This window comes from Apodemus sylvaticus, chromosome 14 (assembly GCF_947179515.1).
Source record: "Apodemus sylvaticus chromosome 14, mApoSyl1.1, whole genome shotgun sequence".
Taxonomy (NCBI): Eukaryota; Metazoa; Chordata; class Mammalia; order Rodentia; family Muridae; genus Apodemus; species Apodemus sylvaticus.
Genome location: NC_067485.1, coordinates 8764226 through 8772006, shown reverse-complemented (window position 1 = coordinate 8772006; position 7781 = coordinate 8764226).

The following is a 7781-nucleotide window of genomic DNA, read 5'->3' as shown; positions in this document are numbered from 1 at the left end:
CCTCTCATTGGCTAACTCCACTTTCAGTCTTCTACTGAGCCTATCAGAACGGCAGCTGAATGGAGCGCTCCTTGGGTTGGCTCTACTCTTCTGGCAAGGAGGATTGGAAATGTAATTTGTATGAGTCAGTCCCCTGTGATTCGAAGAGGCACACATGGCTCCTGCTTGAGGATAAGCAGGCTCGGAACCGATACGTCACCCAGGCCACGTATTTGGCATATTCTACATGAACCTTACCAGAATGTGGCCCTTTGGTCACTGCCTGTCTGTTTCCTGGTTTTGTCAATAAAATTTTGTTACAACACAGATTCACTCCTGTCACACGTTCATTTACATACAGCCTATGACTATTCCATGCTACAGTGGATAGATGAATGGTTGCTCTAGAGATGTGCTATACATCTCCAACCCTTTACAAAATGGTTTGCCAACCTGTCTGGATGCATGGCCAGTCCTCACCAGCTGGTAAATTATTGTTTTCTAAACTAAGGAACAGGCTCTGAAGTAAATGGAATTATTTGATCATGAGCACCTGGCCAGAGTGGAGACCTGCACTGCACTTGACCTCAGCCCAGTCGAACTCTCAGTATTCTGTTGAACCCTCCTGCGCCGATGAGTCTGGTATCTCAGCCTGGTGCCCCATGTGCCCTCTAGCACGTTTTGAGCCATTTTCAGTTCTTGCGTGTCTGCTGAAGCAAACATCCTTGGGCTGGCACATCTCTGCTCCCATTTGTCTATCAAAAAAACTCCCGGTAGAGCCCAGGAGCTGAAGGTCTTCTGTGCTGGAGTGAGCCACTGTCTCTTAGGGGCTACAGCTTGGAGCTCCTTTGTTTGACGCTGCCCGTCGGGTAAGCAACTGGCTGTTGGGAGACTGCTCTTGCTCCTGGTCTGTACGGTCATTGCAGCTAACGGGGAGGAGCAGAAGTTTGGGAGACTGTCTCTGAGATACTGGAAATCAATGTTAAAATGAGATTCACTTACAAATACACGGTACCATTAATGCTTTAGGAATGAATGATTCTCTTCTAATGCTAAGTCCACCTGTCTGCTGGAAAAACAAAACCCTCTCCATGGAATAGTATTGGCATTGCTTCTCCGAACTGCTTGGAGGTTCACCTTAGGCGTGGCATTAAGAATCCAAGTTGTGTTGTCTTCGTACAGCAATCACATCAGGGTGGAGTTCCCCAAGTACTAACTTTCCATGTGCCGGAATTCCAAATGCTTGTGAACAAGATACATTCGAAGTACTTGTGGACCTGGCTTACCTATGCTTTGCTCACACCCGTGTGAGACGTTCCAGCTCTGGGCATAACTTGAAAGGGATAAACCGGATGACTGCAAGGTGATTCACGTATGGCGTACGAGAACTGGCACGGATTTAGTTCTTTGGCCTCATGTCCTGTCTCCCGACGCTCAGCGGTTAGTGTCTCGGATCTCAGCCAGCAGCACTATTGGGAGGCAGGGCCTTGCTGCAGGCGACAGGCAGAATGCACGCCCTTGAAGGTTATACCGAGACACCGGCTCCTTCTCCCTCAGCTTTCTGGCTAACAGGAAGTGGGTGGTTTTCTTCCGCCACACACTTCAGCCATGATGTTCTGCTGAGAGTAACACTGCTGTGTCACCAAGAATGGACACCCCGGAATCCCATTAGCCCAGACCTACATTCCGACGTTTCCTCTGTTCAAGTTGTCTATATCTCAGTGTCATAGTGAAGGGGATCTGTGTGAGACTGTACCTGTGTAAATAGTCACATGTCTATTCATGCGTGCTGCTGTGCGTGCGTACGTTCATGAATATTCAGAAGCTAGCGGTTGATGTCGGGTGTCTTCCTCCATCTCTCTCACCTTCTTTAACAGAGACAGTGTTTCTCAGAGCGTGCGTGCTGCTCGGTGAGCTTGCCTGATCTGCAAGCTCTCGGGATCCTCAGGTCTCGGCCTTTCAGGGCTGGGATACAGGCACCGGCAGGTTTGTGCGCACTGGCCATTCAAACTCAGGTCCTTATACTTTCACTGCAAGCCCCTCACCAACTGAACCCTTTGCCCTGCCTCTTGGAAATGCACTTTTGTGAAACAAGATACTGTTCATTTACGTTGCGTTTATTAGGACAAAATCACATACGTCAGAGCATCTGTAGACATTGCTATGACTGTGATATTTGCCTACCTCTAATTGAGTGGGAAATAAATAAGGAACGGCTGTCCCTTTAATCCAACCGCTGCATGCTTTGAAAATGTCAGTTCTCCACAGAGGCCGTGAAAACAGCCATGGGTCTGGGTCTAGAGTCCAGCTGCTCCTCAGCAGGAAGTTCCGGTACCCATCAAGGCGTCAGGGGCCTGCTGGGAGGTCCTACAAGCAATGACAAGAGGGGCACCCCTCCCCTTCCTGTCCCCAGCTTCTACTGACATGTGTTTGGAACAAGAGAAGAAGACTGGATTGCTGTTTGTGGACAAACAGATGTTTTACTCTCTAGGTTATACCTAAAAAAGGAACATTTGTAGAGTAGTAGAGCTCCCGACCGCTAAAGAACAGGTTAAATGAAGGTTCTTTTTTTCAAAGAGCTCAATTTCACTCTAGTCTGGGAAACCCTAGTTGCTTAGTCAACTTCTCATTGCAGTGCCCCCCAGGTCTGGAGGTGGCTGGCCTGCCCTGCCCGCCACCCTGCCCTGCCCGCCACCCCGCCCCACCCCTCCGCTTTCTTAGGCCCTCTCCCTGACTGACTTCCGGTGGTCACTGACTTACCCACTCTGCTCTTTCCCAGCAGCCTCAGCGAATGCCGCCGCCACCCTGTCTCTTCAGCTGCCTAAGCACTATGCACGCGCACTGCTGCCCTGCTTTGAGAGGCCTGAGGTCACAGAGCCACCCTGCGTCAGCGTTTGCATTGCTGAGCAGTGGAACTTACAGCATCCTCTCCACCGCAGCCAGGTTCTGCCGCTGCCCACCCGCCCTAGTGCTCACAGAGCCTGAGCGGAACCTACAGCATCCTCTCCACCGCAGCCGGGCTCTGCCGCTGCCCCCTGCCCCCCTAGAACTTGCCTCGGACCTTACTCAGTTCACCTCCTAAGGGCTCCTCTGTCTTTGAGAGCCCTGCTGGTGACTGTTCTATTATCTACCTTTTCTCTCAGCCTCACTCAAACCTGTGCTCACCCCTTGGATATGATCGTTAGCATCTCTGTAGACATGGGGGTCTCTCAGAGGACTGACAGCCTGAGTCCCTCTAAATCAGAGTCTGGACAGGCTTTGTCCAGAGTGATTCCTAGACGCTAGTGTCAGAAGTGAGACGGAGACAGAAAAACCAAATTTGCTTTTAAAAAAGAACTGTAGCAGGGCAGTGGTGGTGCATACCTTTAATCCCAGCACTTGGGAGGCAGAGGCAGGAGGATTGCTGAGTTCGAGGCCAGCCTGGTCTAAATGAGAGTTCCAGGACAGCCAGGGCTACACAGAGAAACCCTGTTTGGGGGGGGGGGGGGAGAGAGAGAGAGAGAGAGAGAGAGAGAGAGAGAGAGAGAGAGAGAGAGAGAGAGAGAGAAATGTAAGTGAACGGATCACCACTGCAGGCACCAGAGGCTCAGTTCCCGGGGGCTCTTGAGTGTGAGTCAACCGGTTCCCTAGAGAACATAAGGCATCCTTCTGAATGTGTAAAGCCTGGTCCCCTCTTGGGACCTATCACCTACCTGGGCTGAGTGATCCCTCGGGGCTGCTTCTGTAGAACTTCAGGAAAGAGTTTAGCTCCTCTTGGGATGACTACTCAGGTACTGCCTGTAACAATCCTCTACAGCCAAGTGGATTTCACCAGCGTCTAACAGGTGACGTATGCCTTAGTCAGAAGTAGCATTCTAGAGGGCCTTAGAAGGAAAGACTTTAGCGGCCTAGCATGCTGGTTCTAATGTGACTGACAGACTTTCCTCCTTTTGCGGCCCTTCCCTCCTCCACTCAGGAGGATCTGGTCCACTGAGCACCAGAGATTCTTGGCAGGGATGGCTGGCGCTCTGTGGGCCCTTTCCCACTCCCACTCAGTGCCTAGCCTTTTCTAAGTTAACCAGCCAGTAAATTAGTGCAGTCAGCCCCAGTGTGACAGGCTAACCCTTCTGCTGAGTGTTAGTGCTGTTTTTCGTTTCTGTCCCTCCATCCAAGCAGACAGGTATCCTGCACTGTCCCCAAGGAGCGGATGGGGATGGCGGTGACAGTATGGTTATTTAGCCTGTATTTTAAATGTCTAAGCACTCGGAAGTCTGGAGGATTTTCTGAGGAGGAGGAGGAGGAAGAGGAGGAGGAAGAAGAGAAGAAAGAGGATAAGGAAGAGGAAGAGGAGGAAGAAGAGGAGGAAGAGGAAGGAGAAAAAGAAGAGGGAGAAGGAGGAGGAGGGAGAGGAGGAAAAAGGGGAAGAGGAGGAGGACCTAGAGATTCTGCATGATCATGGTTCAGCAATCTGAGAGATCCTGGGACCCAGTCTTACTTTTCAGACAGCCATCTTCAGAAAGTATGTGATGCACACAGTCCCCACACCCAAGCTGGCTACAGGAGCCCTAGAGTGTCCGTGTGGACAGAGATGCTGGTGACTTTGCAGTAACCAGGCAGACAGATAGCAGCGCTGTCCATTCAGGACTTTGTTGTGGTGTAGGATTTTGGGCTTTTGATGTGATTCACGGGATGGAGAAGAAAAGAAGAAGGGCTGGTTTTCTGCCCACCTCAAGATGGAGCTTAAAGTTGGTGGTTTATATAAAATGTGTGTGTGTTACAGAATATGTACTTAAATACCTATATATTGTATTTATATAACAATATACATGTTAAATATATGTATATACTTTTTGCAAATAAGGACTTCTACCACACAAACTATTAATTGTGCATTTACTATGTGGCAGCCATTACATCTAGCACACACACACACACACACACACACACACACACACACAGCAGTTCATCCATCTTGGCTTGGTCCTGGAAACCTGACTGGGTTGATGAGAGCATGAAGAAGGGACACACACTGACACACGTCCAGAAAGCCTGGGATTGGATGGGCTGTGCTTACTCTGATGGAGTCGTACCGACCACTGCCAGCAGCCAGAGCCTCACAGCACCATGGGGATGGGTCAGATCTTCCTTCCTGGTAGGCTGTCTCTGTAGGTGAGCTGTCTATAGGGGTTGGGGTGGCACTTCACCAATTTGAATGGAAAAACAAAAACAATAGCACAGTTACTGTTCAATGGGCGTCAGATGTCTTAATATCACATAAGACATGGCTGAAGAGAGAATATGTGTGCTCAGCAGGGGCAGCCAGAGAAATTCTGTACATTTCAGTAAAAGTCATAGGTGGAAATACACAGAATAAGGTTTGGTGTAAGTTCAGTGGGAATCCAGGGGGGTGGAGGAGAGGTGGGAGGAGGCACAGCATCAGAGTCAGGTCTGACAGGGTTTCAAGATTTGCTGAACACTAATCCTCCATTTAGAGAGCCTCGTAAACCCCAAATGAGATGGAAAAAAATGAACATTATACTCAAGTCAATGCAGGGAAACTTCAGGATATCAGATATTACTTTAAAAAACTGAAAAGGGTAAACTATCAAAGAAAGATAATTAAATTTCTAAAGTAATAGTTTAAAACATTGACTCTGAACTCAGTGGTTATCTATTCATTCTAGTGTCTACACAACAAAATACCCTTCGAAGGCACAGAAGAAAGAAGTCTGCTTTAGACAAATGCAAGCTGCATTTGTGTATTTGGGTTGTAGGATGTAGGGAAATCAAGCCTGGACTGAGCTGTAGCTTTCTCCCTGCCAGCCGGTTTTCACATCCCAGAATGTACTATGCAGGCTCTGGCAGAGAGAGGTCGTCAGACTCACTCAGCTAGACTCTGTAGCACCACCCTGCCAGGTATCGAGATGCGCCCATGGGTTCTGCAGTGGCATCACCATCATGGGGACAGTACTTCCTGATGGGATTTTTGGCCCACTCCATAGCAGGGACTCCTACCAGTCACTATAAACCTTGTCAGTAGCCCGTGACTAGAAAGCTCATAGTTCCTGGGGCAGGATTTACGATTGTAGTTTTATAAACTACGTATGGTATCAGACTACATCCTAAATAATTTTAAATTCTATGTGTTATTATTGAATGTGTGTGTGCCATTCATGTGTATGCACACAATGATGTAAGTGTGGAAGTGAGAGGTCAACTTTGTGGAGTCGGTCCTTTCTCTCCTCCTTAATGTGGCCCCCAGGAATTGAACTCAGGTCCCCAGGCCTGTGCAGCAAGCAGCTTCACCAGTGGAGCCATCTCAGTAGCCTAATGCTGACATTTATACCCACTGACTGCTTCTGCTGTCAGCCTTGGTCAGGGAAGCACCGTTGGCAGTGGGTGGTGGGTAACACACAACTAGTTAGACAAAGAGGTGAGGCCGGTGCCTGGTGAGCGCTTGCCCGCATGCAGGACAGTTCCACCCTTCTTTCCAAGTCTTGTGGGGAAAAAGTGTTTGGAGCAGAAGGATGGGAAAGACTGCTGTGCAATGCCGTTCTCTGGAGGTGAGGCGGCTGTTGCACACACAAACTCAGCTGCAGCGGCTACCGGGATGAGACCTTCACAAGACTGGGCCTGTTAACGATGCTGTGGTGGGTGGATGAGGGTGAGGGACACAGGCAGTTAATGGTTGCTCTGTGTGTGTGTGTGTGTGTGTGTGTGTGTGTGTGTGTGTGTTATTCCTCCATGGCATAACAGCTGGTAAGCTTTCTTGCTCAGATAAATGCCCCCACTCTGTATATTATATACAGAATGCAGAACGAGAAGTTCCAATTTGTAGGGCTGCACCTAGGAAACCCAAAGTAGCTGTAGACATATTTCTAGGCCCCATGTGCTACATCAGTGAGAATGAATAGCATGGACTGCTCTTCAGTGTGAGTGGTATACCCAGAGATGATGTGCCTAACCCTCGAGAGACTTGAGGCCCCAGGGAGTGGAGAGACCTGGTGGGGAGTTGGGGGTGGGAGTGGAGGATGGAGGGGGTCAGGACATTCTCTTGGAGACAGGGAGGAGGAGCAACAGGATGAACTGTGGGAGGGTGAACTGGGAAGGGGGTAAAGACTGGACTGTAAAAAAATAAAAGTAATAATAATTAATAAAATAAACAAAAAACTTTCAAAATATAGTATCAACACATACCACATAAGGAGTCACAAGGTATGCAGTGCCTCTGAGGAGAAGGGCAGACATCTTTACTGGAGATAAACCTTTGAGTCAAGGGTCAGATTTTTTTTTTATGCCTTTTAGGACTTAATATTATAGAATGTCATTTCCCCCAAACCTTATAGATTGCTCTACAGCTCATTCATGCCGGAAGCTTTCTTTGTCCTCTCAAGCTTTTTTTGTTGAACTTGACAACTGAATTCTAAATTATGCATGGACAGTGCCTTGAGTAATGAGAGTGCTCTTTTTTAAATGTTTTATTTTTTATTTGCTCTTTAAGAATTTCATATATGTCTACAGTGTATTTTAATCAGATTTACCCACTACTGCTCTCCGGGGCTCCTCCCACCTGCCTCAACTTTTTGTCTCCCCCTCACCCCTGTCACTTAAATGACCCACCCAGTCCCGATCTGCCATACATATGACCTCTAACCCCTACGCTGCCAACCTTGCCAACTACAAATGGAAGGAGCTGGGCAGCCCATTGCACTGGACAGGAGCTATGGCTTCTAACCCTGTTGGGATACAAGGCAAAACATATCTCTTCCTATGTTACTAATTTCTTAGATTAGAATTCAAAGTAGTGGGTTTCCTCATGCCGT